This window comes from Sturnira hondurensis, unplaced genomic scaffold (genome assembly GCF_014824575.4).
Source record: "Sturnira hondurensis isolate 20B ecotype Veracruz unplaced genomic scaffold, ASM1482457v3 Scaffold0016684, whole genome shotgun sequence".
In the NCBI taxonomy this organism is placed as follows: Eukaryota; Metazoa; Chordata; class Mammalia; order Chiroptera; family Phyllostomidae; genus Sturnira; species Sturnira hondurensis.
This window is the reverse complement of record NW_028089315.1, coordinates 2,138,603-2,160,403: the sequence shown is the minus strand read 5'-3', so window position 1 is coordinate 2,160,403 and position 21,801 is coordinate 2,138,603.

The window sequence follows — 21,801 nt, the reverse complement described above, 5'->3', positions numbered from 1 at the left end:
GGGAAAGACAGCATACATGGGCATGCAGGTTTTGAAAGACTGGGCCTGGGAGTGGCATTTATCACATCTGGCAATGGTCCCATGCAGTATAGCCTGTGAAGCATAGTCAAGCTGTGAGCCCATGAGGGTAGAGAAATGGAGTTTAGAGAGCAGGGACAAAATATAGCTTGCAACGTGCTAATGCTTATAAGAGAAATTACTGATCACTTATTTGAGCCTCAAAACATGCCCTGTTAACTTGCTGTGTATTGTCATTCCATACAATGGATGAAGGAACTGAAGATACAGATGAATTGCTTAAAGTTCCTTGTTTTAACAAGGGCATAACCAGAATTCTTTTCTAGGCACTATGAATATAAATTCATGGTTCTTGATTTTTATAATGTGAATACGTTGGCTAGAATCCTGTTTCTTTAGAAAGGTGCTTCAATCAATGAGGTTAATTAACTTGTCAGCACTGAAAAATTTTTGTATGTTTTTAATAGTGTCAAAGTTAAACTTTTATTCTGCATAATTATTTTTTGAGGCAAGAAGACAGATTTTATCAAACCAGTATTTTGAAAATTATTCTTTTTTTTTCAATTTTTTTATTTAATTATTTTCAAGTATAGTTTTCTGTCTATTACTCCCATCCCATCCCACCCCCCATCCTCCCCCCTCCCTCCCATTTCCACCCTTCTCAGTTGTTGTCCATGTATCCTTTATATAGGTTCCTCTAAATCCCTCCCTTATTTCCCCTGAAATTCCCTCCCCTCTCCCCTCTGGTCACTGTCAGCCTGTTCTCTATTTCAGTGTCTTTGGTTATATTTTGCTTGCTTGTTTGCTTTGTTGTTTAGCTTCCTGTTAGAGGTGAGATCATATGGTATTTGTCCTTCAACACCTGGCTTATTTCACTCAGCATAATGCTTTCCAGTTCCATCCATGTTGTTGCAAAAGGTAGGAGCTCCTTCTTTCTTTCTGCAGCATAAAATTCCATTGTGTATATGTACCATAGTTTTTTGATCCATTCATTTACTGACGGGCACCTAGGTTGCTTCCAACTCTTGGCTATTGTAAATTGTGCTGCTATGAACATTGGGGTGCATAGGTTCTTTGGGATTGGTGTTTTAGGGTTCTTAGGATACAATCCCAGCAGTGGAATTGCTGGGTCAAAAGGCAAGTCCAATTTTAGTTTTCTGAGAAAATTCCATACTGTTTTCCATAATGGTTGTACCAGTCTGCAATCCCACCAACAGTGGACCAGAGTCCCCTTTTCCCCACACCCTCTCCAACATTTGTTGTTTATTGCTTTGTTTATGATAGCCATTCTCACCGGTGTAAAGTGGTATCTCATTGTAGTTTTAATTTGCATCTCTCTGATAGCTAGTGATATTGAGCATCTTTTCATGTGTCTCTGGATCCTCTGTATGTCCTCCTTGCAGAAGTGTCTGTTCAAGTCCTTTCCCCATTTTTTAATTGGGTTAGTTGTCTTCTTAGAGTGAGAACTGGACAGCTACATGCAAAAAAATGAAACTCGAGCACCAACTTACATCATACACCAAAATAAATTCAAGGTGGATAAAAGACTTAAATATAAGCCATGACACCATTAAAGTCCTAGAGGAGAACATTGGCAGGAAAATCTCAGATATTTCACGCAGCAACATTTTTACTGAAAATTATTCTTAACGACTTTTTAAGAGATTCTTCTGCTTTCTGAATACTGTTTCAGTTTGGTTGGCAAAATGCAATATTTTTTCTCAACCATGTAAATTTTTAAAATGTCTCAAAATTTCTTTTAAATTCTGTGCTTGCTTAAACAGTATCTCTCTTAAGGAAACTTTTTAAAGCAATAATACTATGCCATGAACTTCACAAATTTAAAAGCTTTAGGCAAATGCTTTGCATATTTTAAAAGTTTCAAGTTATTTTAAGTAAAAATTATACTAAAGATGACACATTTAATATAGAAGCAATAATTTTCTCAATGGAAATACTGGCTATTTTTATATGGAGAATCTCAGTGATACTTGTAATTAATAAACTTGAAAATTGCTGAGCAAAAGCCTGTAGAAGTATTTTAACCTTTAATTTTCCTTTTGTTAATATTGGATAATCCTAGGATGTCTGTTTTAATTAATACATATTTAATGGATTTTTATGAAATAGAAAAGGCCGAAAACTCAAACTGGTAGTGAGACCTATTACATATTAGAACTAGCATTTATTTCCAAAGCCAGTTAAACTTTAGTATTGAAATGTTATAATAAATTTTCAGTTTGTACTGCCCCCCGACCCCATTTATCCAAATTGGCTAAGCTAGTTGTCCTTTCATGAGAATCATTATTCTGATTCTCTGACCTATGATCAGGGGATAAGCTTTCTAAATAAATTTCTTAAAGAATTTTTCTTAGTGATTTCTGTGGTTTTATGTATTCCTGTAGAGTGGGAAAGAAGAGATACCCACAGTGATTAGGGATGTGAAAATACTTTCTACATTTCCTGCTTCTTAAGAATCTAAATGTGGCCCTGGCTGATGTGGCTCAGTGGATTGAGCACCGGCCTGCAAACCAAAGGGTAGCCTGTTCGATTCCCAGTCAGGACACATGCCTGGATTGCAGGCCAGGTCCTTAGTATGGGACAAACAAGAGGCAACCACACATTGATCTTTCTATCCCTTTCTTCCTCTCTTCCCCTTTTTCTAAAAATAAATAAATAAAATCTTTAAAAAAAAAAAGAAGCTAAATATGTTGGTCACTGAAGTTAAAATAGTTATTCACTGTGCACTTTTTAACTATTAAATTAACATTTAAAGTTTTAAAATATATCTTATTGATTTTGCTATTAGAGTTGTCCCAGTTTTCCCCCCTTTGTCACCCTCTGCCTGGTACCCCCATTCCCTCCAGCAATCTCCTCTGTTAGTACATATCCATAAGCCATGCATATAAGTTTTTTGGCTTCATTTTCTATACTATTCTTAACATACCACTGTCTATTTTATACCTACCAATTTATGTTTCTTAATCCCTGCATTTTCCCCCCATTCTCTCCCTGCCCACTCCCCCAAGTTGATAACCCTCCAAATGATCTACATATTTACGATTGTGTTCCCATTCTGCTTGTTTGCTTAGTTTGGTTTTTAGATTCAGTTGTTGATAGTTGTTTATTTGTTGTAATTTTAATGTTCATAATTGTGATTTTTTAAATATATTTCCCTTTAACATTTTATATAATGGTTTTATATAATGGTTTTATATAATGGTTTGGTCATGGTGAATTCCTTTAGTTTTACCTGGGAAGCACTTTATCTGCCCTTCCATTCTAAATGATAGCTTTGCTGGATAAAGTAATCTTGGATGTAGGTCATTGCCTTTCATGACTTTGAATACTTCTTTCCAGCCCCTTCTTGCCTGCAAAGTTTCTTTTGATAAATCAGCTGACAGTCTTATGGGAATTCCTATGTAGGTAATTATCTGCTTTTTTCTTGCTACTTTTAAGATTCTCTCTTTATCTTTAAACTTTGGCATTTTAATTATGATGTGTCTTGGTGTGGTCCTCTTTGTGTTGATCTTGTTTGAGATTTCTTATTCTTTTTTTTTAAGATCTCTTTTTTTTAAAGATTTTATTTATCTTTAGAGGGGAAGGAGAGAGGGAGAGAAACATCAATGTATGGTTGCCTTTTTTGTGTGTCCCCTGCTGGTAGTTAGCCTGCAAGGAACCGGCCTGCAACCCAGGCATGTGCCCTGACTGGGAATCGAACCGCGATTGTCTGGTTCGCAGGCCCGCGCTCAATCCACTGAGCTACGCCAGCCAGGGCAAGATTTCTTATTCTTCTTGGACTTGTATATCTATTTCCTTCACCAAGTTAGAAAAGTTTTCTTTCATTATTTTTTCAAATAAGTTTTCAATTTATTGCTATTTCTCTTCTCCTACCAGCACCCCTAAGATTCAGATGTTGGTATGCTTGGAGATGTCACAGAGGCTCCTTATACTATTCTCATTTTTTCTTTTAAATTATGTTTTCTTCTTGCTGTTTTGATTGAATGCTTTTTACTTCTTTTTGTCCCAAATCATTGATTTGTCTTGGCTTCATCCTCTTCACTGTTGGTTCCCTGTAGATTTTTATTTCACTTAATGTAAACTTCATTTCTGCCTGGGTCTTTTTTATGCTGCACTACCCAACGATTTCTTTGCACATCCTGATAACCGGTATTTTGAACTCTGCATGTTATAGGTTGCTTATCTCCATTTCATTTAGTCCTTTACCTGGAGTTTTGTTCTGCTCTTTGATTTAGGCCATATTTCTTTGTCTCCTCATTTTGGCCATCCCCCTGTGTTTGTTTCTGTGTATTAGGTAGAGCTGCTTTGACTCCCTGTATTAGTATCACAGCTTATTGTAGAAAAGACACCTGTCTAGATGGATGTGGCTTCTTTAAATCTTTGGTTGCTGGACTCGACACAGCTCAATTTTCTGACAACTCTGAGTGATGTTTGTTTTGTAGTTTAGTCGTAATTTTTGATATAGTTGTGCATGGAGGTGAAGTGTGTTTACCTACACCTCCATCTTGGCTGCAAGCCTCTTAATCTGCCTGCAGCTAGTGAGGTGGTCTGGGCAGTGGCCCATCGCACACACTGTGCCACAACCCAAATTGACTTTTTAAAAAGAGATGGAGAGTTTAAAGAGAAAGATCTTAGTTACCACCTTAAATTCTACAAAGATATAATGTAAGATGATGACCAGAATGTCCTTTGTATAGAATAGCCATTATCAGCTGACAGTCTCATAAATTTTACATGTTCCAAGTTCATAATAAGATCCTAGGGTTGCCAGATAAAATGCAGTACATTCAGTTCCATTTAAATTTCAGATGCACAGTGAACAATTTTTAATATAAGTATGTATTGATGATTGTTTATTATTTATCTGAAATTCAAATATGGCTGGAAACCCTGTGTTTTTATTGTTATATCTGGCAACCCTAAAATATTTTTCACTCTCATTCTTAGTCCCACCTTTCAAATTTGGAAGTCCGAGAGTGACTAATACAGTTTTATGTCATGGCCCTTTTTGGGCTTCAAAGTCAGTTACTTGTACAAGGAGTAATTTTTTTGTTTGTTTGTTTGTTTTTTTCAGAACAATAGCTGACTGAGAGGGACCCTGGGGAGGTGTAGGGGTTTGGGAGTTATGGACCAGTAGCTAAACAGGTTTAGAGTTAGGTACATAGAAGACAAAAAATAGTCATGATGATGTTTTGAACTTTGTTTTAAGGCCCTTTTGTCTTAATTTGTTGTTAAGACCCAGTCCCATTTGTCTTCTTGAATTTCCTAAGATACATTACCATCCTTAAATTAATTACTTAAGCTTGTTTAAGCTGAATATGCAACCAGAAAATGTTAACAACATTATTTTAATGATAATTTCAGATACTGCAAAAAAACTTACTGCAATAATATCTGCCTGGTGGCAGTAGCCATTATTTTATTTTAAGATAATAGGACCTTAGAACTTCCAGTGCTCCCAGTAGCCTCTTTCTCTTTCCAGTCAAAGGTCAGAGATGTCAGTCCATCCTCTGAGGGGAGTAGAACATTGGCCCTATGCAAACCTAGTGAAAAACAATCCTAGAGCAGAAAAGACTATTAAGTTTTTCTTCTCTGCTACTGTGGTAGATTATATGGCTTCCTCTGTAGCCAGTTAAAAAGCACATTTCACTTTTCTGACTAAAATTGGCACCGTACAAAGGAAATACATCCTGGCAGAACAAATATGTTCTATATAGAATATTTGGAAACCAGTATCTTGTGTAATATACTGCTCTGCATGTGTAGGGGCTTGGGGGGATATGGATGTAAATCAAGAGGAAGCTAGGTCCTGACTGTGATATGCAGAAATTGCTATATGGGTAAACATTTTTTCAAGACTTGCCTTTTACACATCTCATGAAATGTAAAATCTTGGTCTTCACCACAGGGTAGATCATTTCCCCAGAATATCAGAAAGAGTAAGTACTTTTTTCTGAGCTCTGACTTGAAGCTGGAAATCACAGAGCTAGAGATGAGAGAGTTGGTCTTAGCCACTTTACATTTAATGCTCAAGTTATGTGAAGTTAAATGTTTCAAAATTGCACATATAGTATGCTATTATGGACAAAGTATGGTTCAGGTGTTGCTTATACGACTGAAATAAAGAAAACTGTCCACAATCTGTATTAGTCATTCTGCTACTGATAATGAAGGTAAGAAGGAATGATTAGAAGCATAGACAAGAGTTTTGTTGTTGGTGCTAATAAAAAGTCAGTTTAAAATCAATGACTACAATTTCTGCTAATAACATTGAATCTATAGCTAGCTTTACTTAGAGCTAAAAGCATTGAAGTGTTAGAGTTGGTTTTAATCTGCTATTTGATAGGAATGGGGACATTAAATATGTTCACTTTGATTATTCACTACATAGTGCATAGATTTCTACAGTGTAAATCTGAGAGCCTTTAAAGAGTAACTTCTTAATGCTGTGTTCCACAGAAGGTAAAATTCTAAATTTCAAGCCTTCAAATTTCAAAATAAAATTCTCAACTCCATAACAGTTTAGATTATGATCAGCATGCACACACACACACACATAATATATTTTATTGATTATGACATTAAGTTGTCCTCTTCCCCCCTTCATTCCCCTCCACCCTGCACACTCCCTTCCCCACCATTCCCCCCTTTAGTTTATGTCCACATGTCTCAAGTTCTTTAGATTCTGCATTTCCCATACTATTCTTGCCCTCCCCTCATCTATTTTCTACCTACTGTCTATGCTACTTATTCTCTGTACCTTCTCCCCCCTTCTCCTCCCACTCCCCTGTTGCTAACCCTCCATGTGTTCTTCATTTCTATGTTTCCACTCCCGATCTAGCTGCCCTCTTAGTTTGCTTTTGTTTTAGGTATGGTTGTTAATAACTGTGAGTTTGTTGTACTTTCAGTGTTCATATTTTTATCTTCTTTTTATTAGATAAGTTCCTTTAACATTTCATATAAAAAGGGCTTGGTGATGATGAACTCCTTAATTTGATCTTATCTGAGAAGCACTTCATCTGCCCTTCCATTCTAAATGAAAGATTTGCTGGATAGAGCAATCTTGGCTGTAGGTCTTTGGATTTCATGACTTGGAATACTTCTTTCCATCTCCTTCTTGCCTGTAAGGTCCCTTTTGAGAAATCCTCTGACAGTCTGATGGGAACTCCTTTTTAGGTGACTGTCCCCTTACCTCTTGCTGCTTCTAGGATTCTCTCCTTCATTTTAATCTTGGCTAATGTAATTATGATGTGCCTTGGTGTGTTCCTTCTTGGGTCCAACTTCTTTGGGACCCTCTGAACTTCCTGGATTTCCTGGAAGTCTATCTCCTTTGCCAGATTGGAGAAATTCTCCATTATTATTTGTTCAAGCAAGTTTTCCACCTGTCGCTCTTCCTCTTCTCCTTCTGGTACCCCTATAATTTGGATGTTGGAACATTTAAAGAAACATTTGGAACATTTGAAACATTGGAACATTTGGATATTGGAACATGTCCTGAAGTTTCCTAAGCCTCTCCTCATTTTTTTGAATTCTTGTTTCTCCTTACTTTTCTGTTTGGTCATTTTTTTCTTCTTCTGGTCCACTCCCTTGATTTGAGACCCAGTTTCCTTTCCATCACTATTGGTTTTCTGTGCATTTCCCTTCATTTCAATTAGTTTAGCCTTCATTTGTTCCTCTAATTTGTGACTAAAATCAACCAGTTCTGTGAGCATCCTGATCACCAGTATTTTGAACTGTGCATCTGAGATGTTGGCTATTTCTTGGCTGCTTAGAGTTATTGGCTCTGGGGCTTTGAGTTTTTCTTGAGCCATAATGTTTTGGTCTGTTCGTGCCTGTTACATATGAGGGACAGAGTCCTAGGTGTTCACCAGGGCGGGGCAAGTCAGTCACTGGGTTGTGACGCTGTGTGTTGGGGCGGGGGTCAAAGAGGAGCAATGGCAGTCCCCTCTGCTGCTTCCTGCTGCTGGGGCCTGCGTGCAAATGTGTGACTGAGGTCAGCCTGCCACCCTGCACCCTCACTGGGTCTGCCTGTTGCAACCTCATGCCTGGGATCTGCCAACTGCCGCCCATGTGCCTGGGTCCCTGGGTCAGTCTGGCTGAGTTTCCTGCACAGCTCCGCTTAGCCAGCCACTGGCTCTGTCTCTCTTACTGGTTTGGCTGAAAGGTTCGTTGTTGTCGGACTTCCGTATAGTTCAATTTTTTTGTGTTTTGGTTGCATTTTTGTTACTAAAACTTTGTTGTCTTTAAACTTGGTTGTGCGAGGAGGCACAGTATTTCCACCTACACCTCCATCTTGGCAGAAGTCTATATTTTAAAATTAGAGATAATATATCTGGTTATCTATAATATAAAATTAGAGATAATATAAAACTGGTTAACTTTAAATAATCAGCAACCATGATAACCACTATACTAATTGGCTGATTGTATATTTTTTATGTAGTTTTTCTAAATACAACACAATTCACCATTTTGATCTTACAAATATATATATACTAATAAAATAAAAATTACTCTGTTCAATTTAAAGTAAGCTGTCAACAAATATATTTTTCTCAAAACAAAAGGTTTTTTTTGTTTTATTTTTCAACATGCAGTTCCTATTGTACTAACATCAATTCTGATTTGTTCATCATTTATTAAATTATTTATTCATTCAACAAATATTTATTGAATGATGCTGTGGGCCAGGTTGTGGAGGAATATATGAAGGATAGAGAAAATAACAAAGAGGAAGTGTTTTCTGTAGTATCCGAAGACGTTGGTGGTATTGGCATTTAATGGGAAGGGGGATGTATGGAAGCGGAAGAGGGTATAGGAGGAATAAATGGTAATGAAAAAACTACAATAAAAAGAAATTAAAAATTAAAAAAGAAAATATGGAAGGAAGTTTCCTAACTGCACACAAAAAGGCAATGTGTATTAACTATTATTATTTTTTTAATATAGAATCTAAGCTAGTTTAAATTGGCAGAGTAATGTAACAAGAAACCTAGATGAACAGATAGGAAATTTTTCCAAAGGTCATAGCCAGAGCATCACATCCACAGGATTGGTAGTGTAGGGAAGAATTTGAGATGAAATAAGAGGAAAAAATGACTGGAACCTTGGATTTTTAACTGACCAAGAAGCAGTGCAAACCCATAAGGCTACTTCTATTAATATATATTTCTTTTTTTATTACAAGGCTTTGCAATATTTTAACACTTTTAAAACTTTTCTCCTTATAAGTCATTTTACTTTAAAATTTTTAACAGTATGTTTATTGATTTTAGAGAGAGGAGAAGTGAGAAAAGAGAGAGAAATATCAATGTGGGAGAGAACTATCTATTGGTTGCCTCCCATATGCGCCCCAACTGGTGATCGAACCCACAACCTAAGTATGTGCCCTGACTGACAATGGAACCCCCAGTGTTTTGGTGTATGGGAAAATGCTCCAACCAAATGAGCCACACCAGCCAAAAATCCTTATTAGCCATTTAAAAAAACTATATATTTAAAATTATATATATTTAAAAGATTATTGTTGTATTATACAGTCAATATTTGTTTTGAATTGTTTAGATAAATCAACATACCTATATTTTTTAGACTATAAGATGCACTGGACCATAAGACACACCTAGGTCTTAGAGGAGGAAAATAGAAAAAAATTTTGAAGTGAAAATGTGGTAAAATATGTAATAACCTGTGACCCCACCCCACTGCTACCTCCTCCCCCCCAGCAAGCCAGGTAAGCTACACTCGGACTATAAGATATACCCCTGTTTTCCTCCCAAATTTAGGGGGAAAAGGTGAGTCTTATAGTCTGAAAGTTATGGAAAACCTATTTTGTTATTCTCCATTCCTTCACATTTCCTTGAAGAGGACTATTTGGTAACTCTTATTTCTCTTAGCATGGGTCTCCAGATATCGACCCTTTCAATTTGGTTGTAAAATTCTCATAATACTGGTATTTATTTATTTACTTTCACAGGTTTCAAGGTATCCTATCATCTTTTAGTTCCCGTGATTTCTATGGAGAAGGCAGTGGTCAGTCTATTTGATGCTTTTTGGAAAGTAATAAGTGTTTGTTTTGTTTGTAAATCTATTTAACATTTATTTCTGTCTTTAATACTTAGTGATTTTTCTATGATATTTATGATTTTTCTGATCTCTATTTTGTTTGTGACATAATATTTCTTGAATCTTTAGTTAATATTTTTAAAACTTATCTTTTAACTTACAATTAGTGTCTTCAATAATTTTTTTAAATTGTCAGAAATTATGCCCTATTTCTTTCTGATCTTTTTTCTCCAATATGTTAGACCATTTTTCCATGTCACTGTGTCCATTTTGCTTTTTTACATTATTTTCATCTTTTTAAAAGTTTTTATCTTCGATCTTTATATTTCATTTTGAACCTCTTTAGTTGTGTTTATTTGCTGATAATCTCATCCATTAAGTATTTTATTAGTTTCAATTTTCATTTTTAATATTTCCACTTGAATTTTTTAAATTTCCCTTTCTTATCTTTTAAATTCTGAGGTCCTCAGTTCTATATCTGCAAGGAGCTGAATTTTTTTGAGTTTAGAGAGGACTCTGAGCCTCAGATTAAAACACAGCTGTGTGAGAACCTGAATAGAGGACCCAGATAATGCATGCTCAGACTTCTGATCTTTAGAAGCTATAGGATAAAAATATGTGTGTTTTCTGAAGTTGCTAACATGTGGTGATTTGTAACACAGTAATATTTACAACACAGCAATTATTGGCTTTATTGACTCACCACATCAGAAGTAAATAAATAAAATTAATAAATGCTGAAATTGCATAAATCTTAAACCAAGAATTGTATAAACCAAGGCAGCCAAGTACCATTAAGGAATATCTATCATTGCACAGGGGTAACTGCTTGCAAAGCCTTGTTTTTTCAATGGCTGCAGTAGGAGACAGTTTTTTCTAGTCATCCATCCAGAAGCACAGGTTCTGCTAACTCACACACGTTCCATAGAGCCTACCTATCAATGAAGAGGAACAGGGCTAAACATCCTAAAACAAAAAGAAAGGAGGGTTATAGAGTTTTCCAGATTAGGAAATTCAAGATTTCAAAGCTGTTGTAATTCCAAATCCTTCAGAACAATGGGAGAAAGAAAGGAAATAAAGCAAAGCTTTGGCTAAATAATCCATCTCTTAAAAAGAATGTTCCTCCAAATTTAAATGAAGCCACTATTAGCAAATAACTTTTTTTCATCTGTTCAAAGTGCTTATAATCAACAATTTTCAACTTCGAGGTCATATATCCTTCCACAGCTAAACTAGCTGTATCTTTCAAGTGACGTTTATGGATTTTGAAATTTTGCTATCTGTACTTTCTAACTTCCTAGACATCTAGCTGAATTATGTAACCATGTCCCCTTCTTTACTTTGGCACTCCTGATAAAAGTACCAATTGATACTTTCCCCCAGTATTATGGTAAATTCTATTTCACTATGTTTAACAGTGGATTGCATGTTTTGGAAGGGATTTAACTGGGAATGTAATTGGTGATGAGTGCTACTTTTTGAAAATAGGTGTTACCAGAAAGATTTGAAGCAAAGGAAGAAATTTAGACTTGATGTGTATATAAATACCGGGTGGGACAGATGTAGGTTTAGAGTTGTTCATATAGAAAATTTAAAAAAATAAATATAAGAATAAACTGTGCATTTTTCATATTCATAACTGTGAAGTTATTTTGCCCCACCCTGTATAATATCACTGAGATCATTCAAATCTAAAGAAAAAATAATGCTTGAAAGTCAAAGTAATCAGTCTCACAAAAAAAAGCCAAAAAGCTTATTATACCTATATTAAAATGAGTTATACGTCTCATTTTTCATCTTTGACAGGTGTAGGCACTAAGAATGAAATCTGAGCCAAAGAATCAAATAAAAAACAAACCAAAACCCAAATGCAACAACACTATGACTTCAATTATATGGCCCCTTTTAGAAGTCGTTCTTTTGACATCCATTGGGTACAATAAGTGTGGAGCTACAGTGTGGATGTTAGGAGGTGCATTTTTAAAAAGGGAGTTCTATGGAGAAAACTAAAATGCTGTATAACTCATAGTCAAAGATTTATGTGAACTTTATATTATGAGAAAAGGTCAAGAATAAATTTTAAGCTTTGTAAAGGCATGATAAACAAGAATCCACATTCACTTGGCAAATAATGTTGATTGCCTGTGTGAAGACTAAATTTTCTGGTGCTCTGTAGATGAAAACATTTCACTCATTGCAGAAAATATGTTTTTTGGTAAAACTGTTTCTGTAAGTGATATGTAGAAATGATGATTCTGACAGATAATACTGAAGATTTTTAACACAGTGCTTGTAGAGGGTGATGCCCAGCATCAGAGCCAGCTCACGGTGGAGGTGAAAAGATTAGAAAAGAAACCAAGACAACAGAGCAGGGGAGGTTAGATTTATGTAGTATGGAAGCCATTATGAGGCCACAGACACACACACACACACACACACACACACACACAGATCTTTTTCTCCTTTCATTAAAATTTTAAGGCCTGCATGGCAGAGAAGGAGTGATAATGTGGGGGGATTTTTTTTCCACAAATAGCCTTTTAAAAAGTACATCAAGTAATTCATACTCAGTACAAAACCTCCTAACAGTCTGTACAATTTTAAGGAGAGTATACATCATTAGAAATTACCCTGAGGTGACTTCCATTTAAAAAAAAGGCTATCATCCTGTTGCATGTATCTATTTAAATAACATTTGATTTCAGCCCTGGCTGGTGTAGCTCCGTGGATTGAGCGCGGGCCTGTGAACCAACAACTGTGGTTTGATTCCCAGTCAGGGCACATGCCTGGGTTGCAGGCCAGTTCCCAGCAGGGGACCCATGAGAGGCAACCATACATCGATATTTCTCTCCCTCTCGCCTCCCCTTCCCTTCTTAAGATAAATAAATAAAATCTTTTAAAAAATAAAATAAATAAATAAGTTATAAAAAATAACATTTAATCTCAATTGCTTTGTATCTATTTTGACATATTTCCTACATCCCTTCTTTTGGTTAACAACTTAAAATGTATTCTTTAATACTTTTGCTTACACACATATTGTGAGTTTTGTTATAATTGAAGTTGGTTTAGAAAAATAAGATCGAGACATTTTTTACTTTTTGCTTTGGTCATGTAATGATTTTTATTGTTTTTAAAACCTTCAAGTTACCTACTGCATCTCTACTCAGTCTTTTAAAGTATATGGATCATTAGGTTCATTAGTTTTTGTTTCCAGTTAGTTATAAGCATTGCATTTTTAATTTAAAATTTTTTACCTTTCATTTCTGCATGTGTTGTTTCATTCTTTTTTAAAATGCACTCTTTTTCTTAATGTTTTTTTCATTTTTGTGAGTTCTATTCTTTTAAAAAAGTATATAGTTTATTATTTTGCATATACTGGTTTAATAGTCCAATGCAGATATTTCTGTTTCTGTCTTTTTCTTTGGTTATCTCAATTTTTAAATTTGTGACATCTGACTTCTTCTCATGGTGTATTGTTTTCTTGTATGTTCAAGATTTTATTATGTGAGTCCATTTTTAAGTTTACATTAAATTTTTTAAGATTTTATTTATTATTTTTTAGAGAGAAAGGAAGCCCAGGGGGGAAGAGAGGGAGAGAAATATCAGTGTGCAGTTGTCTCTTGAGTGCCCCCTACTGGGAACCTGGCCTGCAACTCAGGCATGTGCCCTGACTGGCAATCATTCAGGGAACCCTAGATTCGCAGAAATGCGGTGCTCATGTTCATTTTTTTTGCCCATAGAATCTTATATGCTTTCTGTTTTTGAAGTGTTACTCCAGAAAAAAAATTGATTTTGATTTTGTCAGAGGGTATCACTTTATCACAGAGGATAACTTTTTAAAATAACATTTTTGAGTTGGGGGGTTCTTTATATTTAAAAGGAGTAGAGCAAATTTGGACTTCAAACACTGTGAGGTATGGTTTCAATTCTCCATGGACAATTTTTTCCTACTCAGATCAAAGTCAAACATTAGATATAGGGTACAGTCTCTGGGTCAGTTTGTTCAGTTATTATTTCCTTCTTTAATTAGAATTTTATCCCTTCGGGTGGCCTTAATTTTTTTTCACAGAAATTTAAGTTGTAACTCCAAGTATCCTGTGAATCTGAAGCCTGCTATCCTACTTCTTGAGGAGGTAAGTATTAAAATCTAGTCCTCTACCCATCATGGAATTCAGAGCCCTTTCATGGCTTGCAGAAATGTCAGCTCATTCTAGCTTTCATTATATTTTACTGGTACTTAAAGATTTTTGTTTGTTTCTTATACTTTCAGCTATAACATTTAAGTAACAGAAAAAACATTATTTTTTTTGTATTCATTATCTACAGCTCCAGGAATTTTTAGAGAGACGTTTTCAGTATCAGCTTAGTTCATCAAATTACTGGGATTGGAGGTTTATACTCTCTTCCAAATAGTGTGGGTTCAGCAAACGTTTCTTAATGTGAGTACATAAATTATTGATTTATTCACTCATTTTCTTAGTGATGGGTATTTAATTTGCTTTTTTATTTGCTGTTTTTGCCATTGCAAATATAGTAATAATAAAAAATTTGTTCATAGTCTTAAACATTAGTGTGTTTATATATGAGATAATGTCACCCTGGCTGGTATAGTTCAGTGGATTGAGCATGGGCCATGGACCGAAGGATCACCGGTTCGATTTCCCAGTCAGGGCACATACCTGGTTTGCAGGCCTGGTCCCCAGTGGGGGCCACGTGAGAAGCAACTACATATTAATGTTTCCCTCTCTTTCTTCCTCCCTTCCTCTTTGTTTAAAAATAAATAAGTAAAATCTTTAAAAAACATGTGAGATAATGCCTTAGAAATAAAAACATTTATTTTAAAGATGATACAATTTTAAATATTCATAGATACTACTAGTCTTCTAAGAACATTATAAGTATTACAACAATCTATTGTTAGTTGAAAGATATAGCTATTTATTTTATAAGTATCAGTAAAAAATTAAAATTTTTATCTTAGAGTTCCAATATTAAAGCTAGTAACTTAATTTTATACAACCAAAGCACACAGATAAAACAATAAATCTGCCAATTTTTTTGTCCATGGTTAGCCAAGAAAGTTATAGTTAAGCGCATTATTTCTGAGACAAGAAACAAAAAGATAAATTCTAACCTCCAAATAAAATGTATTTAATGGTTAGTTGTTACTTCTTTTTTTAACATGTGAGTTTTTAAAATGTATTTTATTGATTATGTTATTACAGTTGTCCCAGTTCCCCCCCTTCATTTCCCTCCACTTTCCCCGCAGACCCACTCCCACCCATACTGCCCCCCCCCGTAGTTCATGTCCATGTGTCATAAGTTCTTTAGCTTCTACACTTCCCATACTATTATTGCCCTCCTTCTGTCTATTTTCTACCTACTGTCTATGCTATTTATTCTCTATACCTTTTCCCCTCTCCTCCTCTCACTCTCCTGTTGCTATCCCTTCATGTGATCTCCATTTCTGTGGTTCTGTTATTATTCTAGTTGTTTCCTTAGTTTGCCTTTAAGTATGATTGTAATAACTGTGAGTTTACTGTTCTTTTTACTGTTCATATTTTTTTCTTCTTTTTCTTAGATAAGTCCCTTTAAAATTTCATATAATAAGTGCTTGGTGATGATGAACTCCTTCAACTTGACCTTATTTGAGAAGTGCTTTATCTGCCCTTCCATTCTGAATAAAAGCTTTGCTGGGTAGACTAATCTTGGATGTAGGTCCTTGCCTTTCATGACTTGGAATACTTCTTTCCAGCCCCTTCTTGCCTGTAAGGTCTCTTTTGAGAAATCAGCTGACAGTCTGATGGGTACTCCTTTGTAGGTGACTGTCCCCTTACCTCTTGCTGCTTCTAGGATTCTCTCCTTCATTTTAATCTTGGCTAATGTAATTATGATGTGCCTTGGTGTGTTCCTCCTTGGGTCCAACTTCTTTGGCACTCTCTGAGCTTCCTGGGTTTCCTGGAAGTCTGTTTCCTTTGCCAGATTGGAGAAGTTCTCCTTTATTATTTGTTCAAATAAGTTTTCCACTTGTTGCTCTTCCTCTTCCCCTTCTGGTACCCCTATAATTTGGATGTTGGAATGTTTAAAGATGTTCTGGAGGTTCCTAAGCTTCTCCTCCTTTTTTTGCATTCGTGTTTCTTCATTCTTTTCTGTTTGGTTGTTTCTTTCTTTCTTCTGGTCCACTCCATTGATTTGAGTCCAGTTTTTTTTCTCATCACTATTGATTCCCTATGCATTTCTCTTCATTTCAATTACTGTAGCCTTTATTTTTTCATCTAATTTGCGACCAAATTCAACCAATGCTGTAGGCATCCTGATCACCAGTGCGTTGAATTGTGCATCTGATAGGTTGGCTATCTCTTGGTAGCTTAGATGTATTGGCTCTGGGGCTTTGATCTGTTCTTCCATTTGAGTCATTTTTGAGGGGTCTGGTCGTGCCTGTTACGTATGAGGAGAGCCTTAGGTGTTCACCAGGGCTGGTCAACCAGTTGCTGGGTTGTGACACTGTATGTGGGGGCAGGATTAGAAAGGGAACAATGGCGCTTACTTCGCTCTCTTGGATTTCAGTCCCCTCTGCCGCTTTCCACAAGCAAATTGGGCCCTTCTGGTGCCGGTTTCTGGGTGGGTGGGCTTCTGTGCATTCTAGGACCCTCTCTAACAAGCTCTCCTGTGAGGCTGGGAGTCTCTCCTGGCACATCAACCCCCACAAGTGTTTTCAATCAGTGCTTTTAGGCTTTTTTTCCCGGTGCTGGGGCCCTGGGTTGTGAGGTCTGTCTCACTGTTCATTTTCGCCTGGCTTATCTGCATGCATATGTGTAACTGCAGTCATTTAGCCGCCTTGCACACCTCACTGGGTCTGCTCATTGCCACTCCATGCCTGGGATCTGCCAGCCGCCACCTGCATGCCTGGGTCCACCAGCCACTGCTTTTTCCTGCCTTGACCCCTTTCTGCTGGCCGCTGACTCCATCCCTCTTACCTGTTTGAATAAATGATTGTCAGACTTCTGTACAGTTCAATTTTCTGTCAGTTTTATTTGTTTTTTTTTGTTTCTAAATTTTTGTTGTTCTTAATTTTGGTTGTGTGAGGAGGCACAGTGTGTCTACCTACGCCTCCATCTTGGGCCTAGCTATTACTTCTTATATTATTGACTGACAAGGTCTTCATAGGTAGTGGTAGAATCCTTAGTGGTACCATGGTCTGTGTTTATGACTGCAGAGTATATCATGTGAATTAGATCCTCCTTAAGAAATAAGATGGATGGGGGGGTGGGCTTAGATAGGAGTAAAAGACAGAAAACTATACTTGAACAACAATCAAATAAATAAATTTTTTAAAGTATAAAAAAAGAAATAAGATGGAATGACTGGCTCTTTGGAATTTGGCAAAAGCTGCCCTCTAAAATTATAGTGTCAAATAATTTTATGTCACTGTGGAGTACTTGAACCATATTTCTGTCATTATTGACTGCAAAGTTTTTTTTAAAAATATATTTTATTGATTATACCATTACAGTTGTTCTATTCCCCCCCTTCATTCCCCTCCACCCGCACACTCCCTCCCCCACCATTCTCCCCGCCTTAGTTTATAACCACGTGTCTCAAGTTCTTTGGATTCTATATTTCCCCCACTATTCTCGCCCTCCCCCCTATCTATTTTCTACCTACCATCTATGCTATTTTCTGTACCTTCTCCCCCCTTCTCCCCCTCCCACCCCCCTATTTCTAACCCTCCATGTGTTCTTCATTTCTATGGTTCCACTCCTGATCTAGCTGTCCTCTTGGTTTGCTTTTGTTTTAGGTGTGGTTGTTAATAACTGTGTGTTTGCTGTCCTTTCACTGTTCATATTTTTCATCTTCTTTTTCCTATATATGGCCCTTTAGCATTTCACATAATAAGGGCTTGGTGATGATGAACTCCTTGAACTTGACCTTATCTGAGAAGCACTTTATCTGTCCTTCCATTCTAAATGAAAGTTTTGCTGGATAAAGCAATCTTGGCTGTAGGTCTTTGGATTTCATGACTTGGAATACTTCCTTCCAGCCCCTTCTTGCCTGTAAGGTCTCTTTTGAGAAATCCGCTGACAGTCTGATGGGTACTCCTTTGTAGGTGACTGTCCCCTTATCCCTTGATGCTTCTAGGATTCTCTCCTTCATTTTGGTCTTGGCTAATGTAATTATGATGTGCCTTGGTGTGTTCCTTCTTGGGTCCAACTTCTTTGGGACTCTCTGAGCTTCCTGGATTTCCTGGAAGTCTATTTCCTTTGCCAGACTGGGGAAGTTCTCCTTTATTATTTGTTCAAATACGTTTTCCACTCGTGGCTGTTTCTTTCCCCCTTCTGGTACCCCTATAATTCGGATGTTGGAACGTTTAAAGATGTCCTGGAGGTTCCTAAGCCTCTCCTCATTTTTTTGAATTCTCATTTCTTCATTCCTTTCTGGTGGGATGTTTTGTTCTTCCTTCTGGTCCATTCCATTGATTTGAGTCCCCGTTTCCTTTCCATCACTATTGGTTTCCTGTGCATCTCCCTTCATTTCAATTAGTTTAGCCTTCATATGTTCCTCTAATTTGTGACTTTGTTCCTCTAATTTGTGACTATAATCTACCAGTTCTGTGAGCATCCTGATAAATAGTGTCCTGAATTGTGCTTCTGAGAGGCTGGCAATTTCTCGGTCGCTTAGAGTTATTGGCTCTGGGACTTTGAGTTCTTCTTGTGCCATCTTTTGGGCTGTTCGTGCCTGTTCTGTAGCAGGAGCAGGATCGGAGCCCTAGGTGTTCACCAGAGCAGGGCAACTCAGTCGCTGGGTTGTGACGTTGTATATGGGGGCGGGGTCCAAGAGGGACTCTGGTGTCCCGTCTGCTGCCTGTCGCCCTGGCCCTCAATGGTGCCGAAGGGCAACTAAGTCGCTGGGTTGTGACGCTGTATGTGGGGGCGGGGTCAAAGAGGGACTATGGCGTCCGGTCCACCTCCTGCCGCCACGGCCATCACCGGTGCCGCAGTTGCTGCCGTCACCGGGCCCAGGAGTTTCGTCCCACTGCATGCGAGTGTGCCACCCCCGTCATCCCTCGCCCCCTGGGGCCTGCGTGGTCTGTCTCACTGTGCTCGAATATGCGCCCGAAGTCTGCCCCGCACCCCAACTGGTTCCCGTCTGCCTGCGCGCCTGGGTCGGGGGCCCTGTCCTGCCCGACCCTGCTCGCTGCTGGCTCCGCCCCTCTTACCGTCCCCGTTGAACGGTTAGATGTAGTCTGACTTCCATATAATTCAATTTTCTGTCCTTTGGTTGTGTCTTTGTTTCTCCAAACCTTTGTTGTATTCAAACTTGGTTGTGGGAGAAGGCACAGTGTTTCCACCCATGCCTCCATCTTGGCGGAAGTATTTCACCTCTGCAAAGTTTTTTTAAAAGCAGGCTTCTTTATCTGTTAAAAGGATTTTTTTATACCTGTTGTATTTTTACTAACAGAAAGCTTCCATATTTTTCATATCATACACCATAACTTGCACACACACACATGCACACTGAGGAGTGGAATGGCTAGGTCACGTGGCAAGTGTATGAAACTACCAAACTCTTCTCCAAATGGTTGTACTTTATGTTTCAACCTGGAGTGTATGAGAGTTCCTTTTCCTCCACATTCTCTCACCCACACCTTGTAGGATTAGTGATAGATAGTGTTATCTCACTGTAATTTTAATTGGCCTTTCCCTAATGACTAATGATGTTAACATTATTTTATGTACTTATTTGCTATCCATATACCTTCTTTGATGAAGTATCTGTTCAAATATTTTCCATTTATAATTGTCTTTTTTCTTTTTCTTTTCTCTTTTTTAATGGTTTTAAAAAAGATTTTATTTATTTATCTTTAGAGGGGAAGGGGAGGAGAGAGGGAGAGAAATATCAATGTGTGGTTGCCTCTTGTGCATCCCCTGCTGTGAACTAGCCTGCAACCCAGGCATGTGCCCTGACTGGAAATCAAACTGTGGTTGTTTGGTTCACAGGCTCGTGCTCGATCCACTGAGCTACACCAGCCAAGGCTGGGTTTCGTTTTGTTTTTTTTTCTGATTATTACCTTCTAAGAGTTCTATGTAGAATCTAGGTACACATTTTTTTTATCATATATAAAATTTGCAAATATTTTCTTGCAGCCAGGGACTGGTATTTTTATCTCTTAATAGTAGCTTTTTAAAAGGACAAATTCTTAAAGTCTAATATATTAATTTTTTCTTTTATGTATAGTGAATTTACTGTCATCTCTAAGAAATGTTTGCTGAAGCCGAGAAAAATATTTCTTTTGATGTTTTCCTGTAGAAGTTTTGTAGCTGAAAGACTCAGTATCAGATGGACAGTGATCAGACCATATACAAAAACTAAACAGTAACTCACAGCCTTTTAGCAGTCAATACAGAAAGCCAAAGTACAACCTGTGTACCAATTGGCCAGAAGTGGTCAGCACTTGATCAAATAATTGGCAGCTTTATCCCCAGTTTCAGCTCAGCACTAACCAGATATGTTCCCCAAATCCATTACATAGAATGTCCCATTTCTGGTTAGCTTGCCTCTAGGTTCCCCGTGTCTTCAGCCTCAAGTCAGTGCATAACTAAGCCTTCCCTTTTTTCATCATAAAGATTTTTCACTCCCTGCTTGCCTTTGAGTCTCTGCCAAAAGCAACTGATGGTAGCTGATCTCTGAGTCTACAGGGAAAACTCCCCAATACCCATTCTTGTACTTCTTTTTCTTAATGGTGTAACTTCACTAGGAATGATTTGGGCTTCCAATAACCGCTAGGGGAAACCACTAGGTGAACAAAACAGTTCACCTAGAAGTGCATTAGAAAAGTAAAGGGATACAATTTCACAGGACTAATTGGGCAAAAATTTTGATTACCTTGCCAATGCCTCCAAATGAAATTATTGATCAAAAGTTCCTTCAAAAAAAGTTCCTTCACTAAAAGATCATTTGCTCAAAGCTAATGAGCATTTAGCAAACTAAACTCTGGCTAGCAATCCCTCCCTGTCCTGTCCTCCAGTTGCATTTCTGTACCCAGCTCTTTCTTTTGCTTCATCCTGCCGACCTCTCTTTGCCTCAGTTGACTTCACCCACCTCTTTGCCTTGCCCAGATGCCTTATCTTTAAGCAATGACTCTACTACAACCCCCAACCGCCAGTTACCTCTAAAGATTCATCTCTGTCATAATCCAGATTTACAGCAACTGTAGAATTTAAACCTTGGATGCAAGCTGAATTAAGAGCTATATTTAAAGATTTCTCTAATCCAGAAAATATCAACAAATAATCACAAAAGAATCTAGTCTTCTTTTCTATATATATGACCTGGGCTTACCTAACCTATATCCACCTGCTAGTTGGAAACTCAAATGCTAAATCTGGATGGCAAAAGCTGATTGGCCTGGTTCAGAACATTCCCTTTTTCCATAATAAACCTGAGTGGCTAAAAAAAAGTAGGTCCAAAAAGTAAGGTGAAGTTTCCTAAAAGCCAGACCTGAAAACAGTTCTAGTAAAAATCGATCAAACTGTAATTCAACCTTGCAAACAGAGAAAAGATGAGATTTCAAGGGATTTTTTCAAGGGATTTCAAGGGACTTCAGGATAGATTAGAAAAATAGCTTCCAAAAACATTCAGGAATTAGATGGCCCAAATGACAGAACAGAGCAAAACTTCAGAAAGAGAACTAAG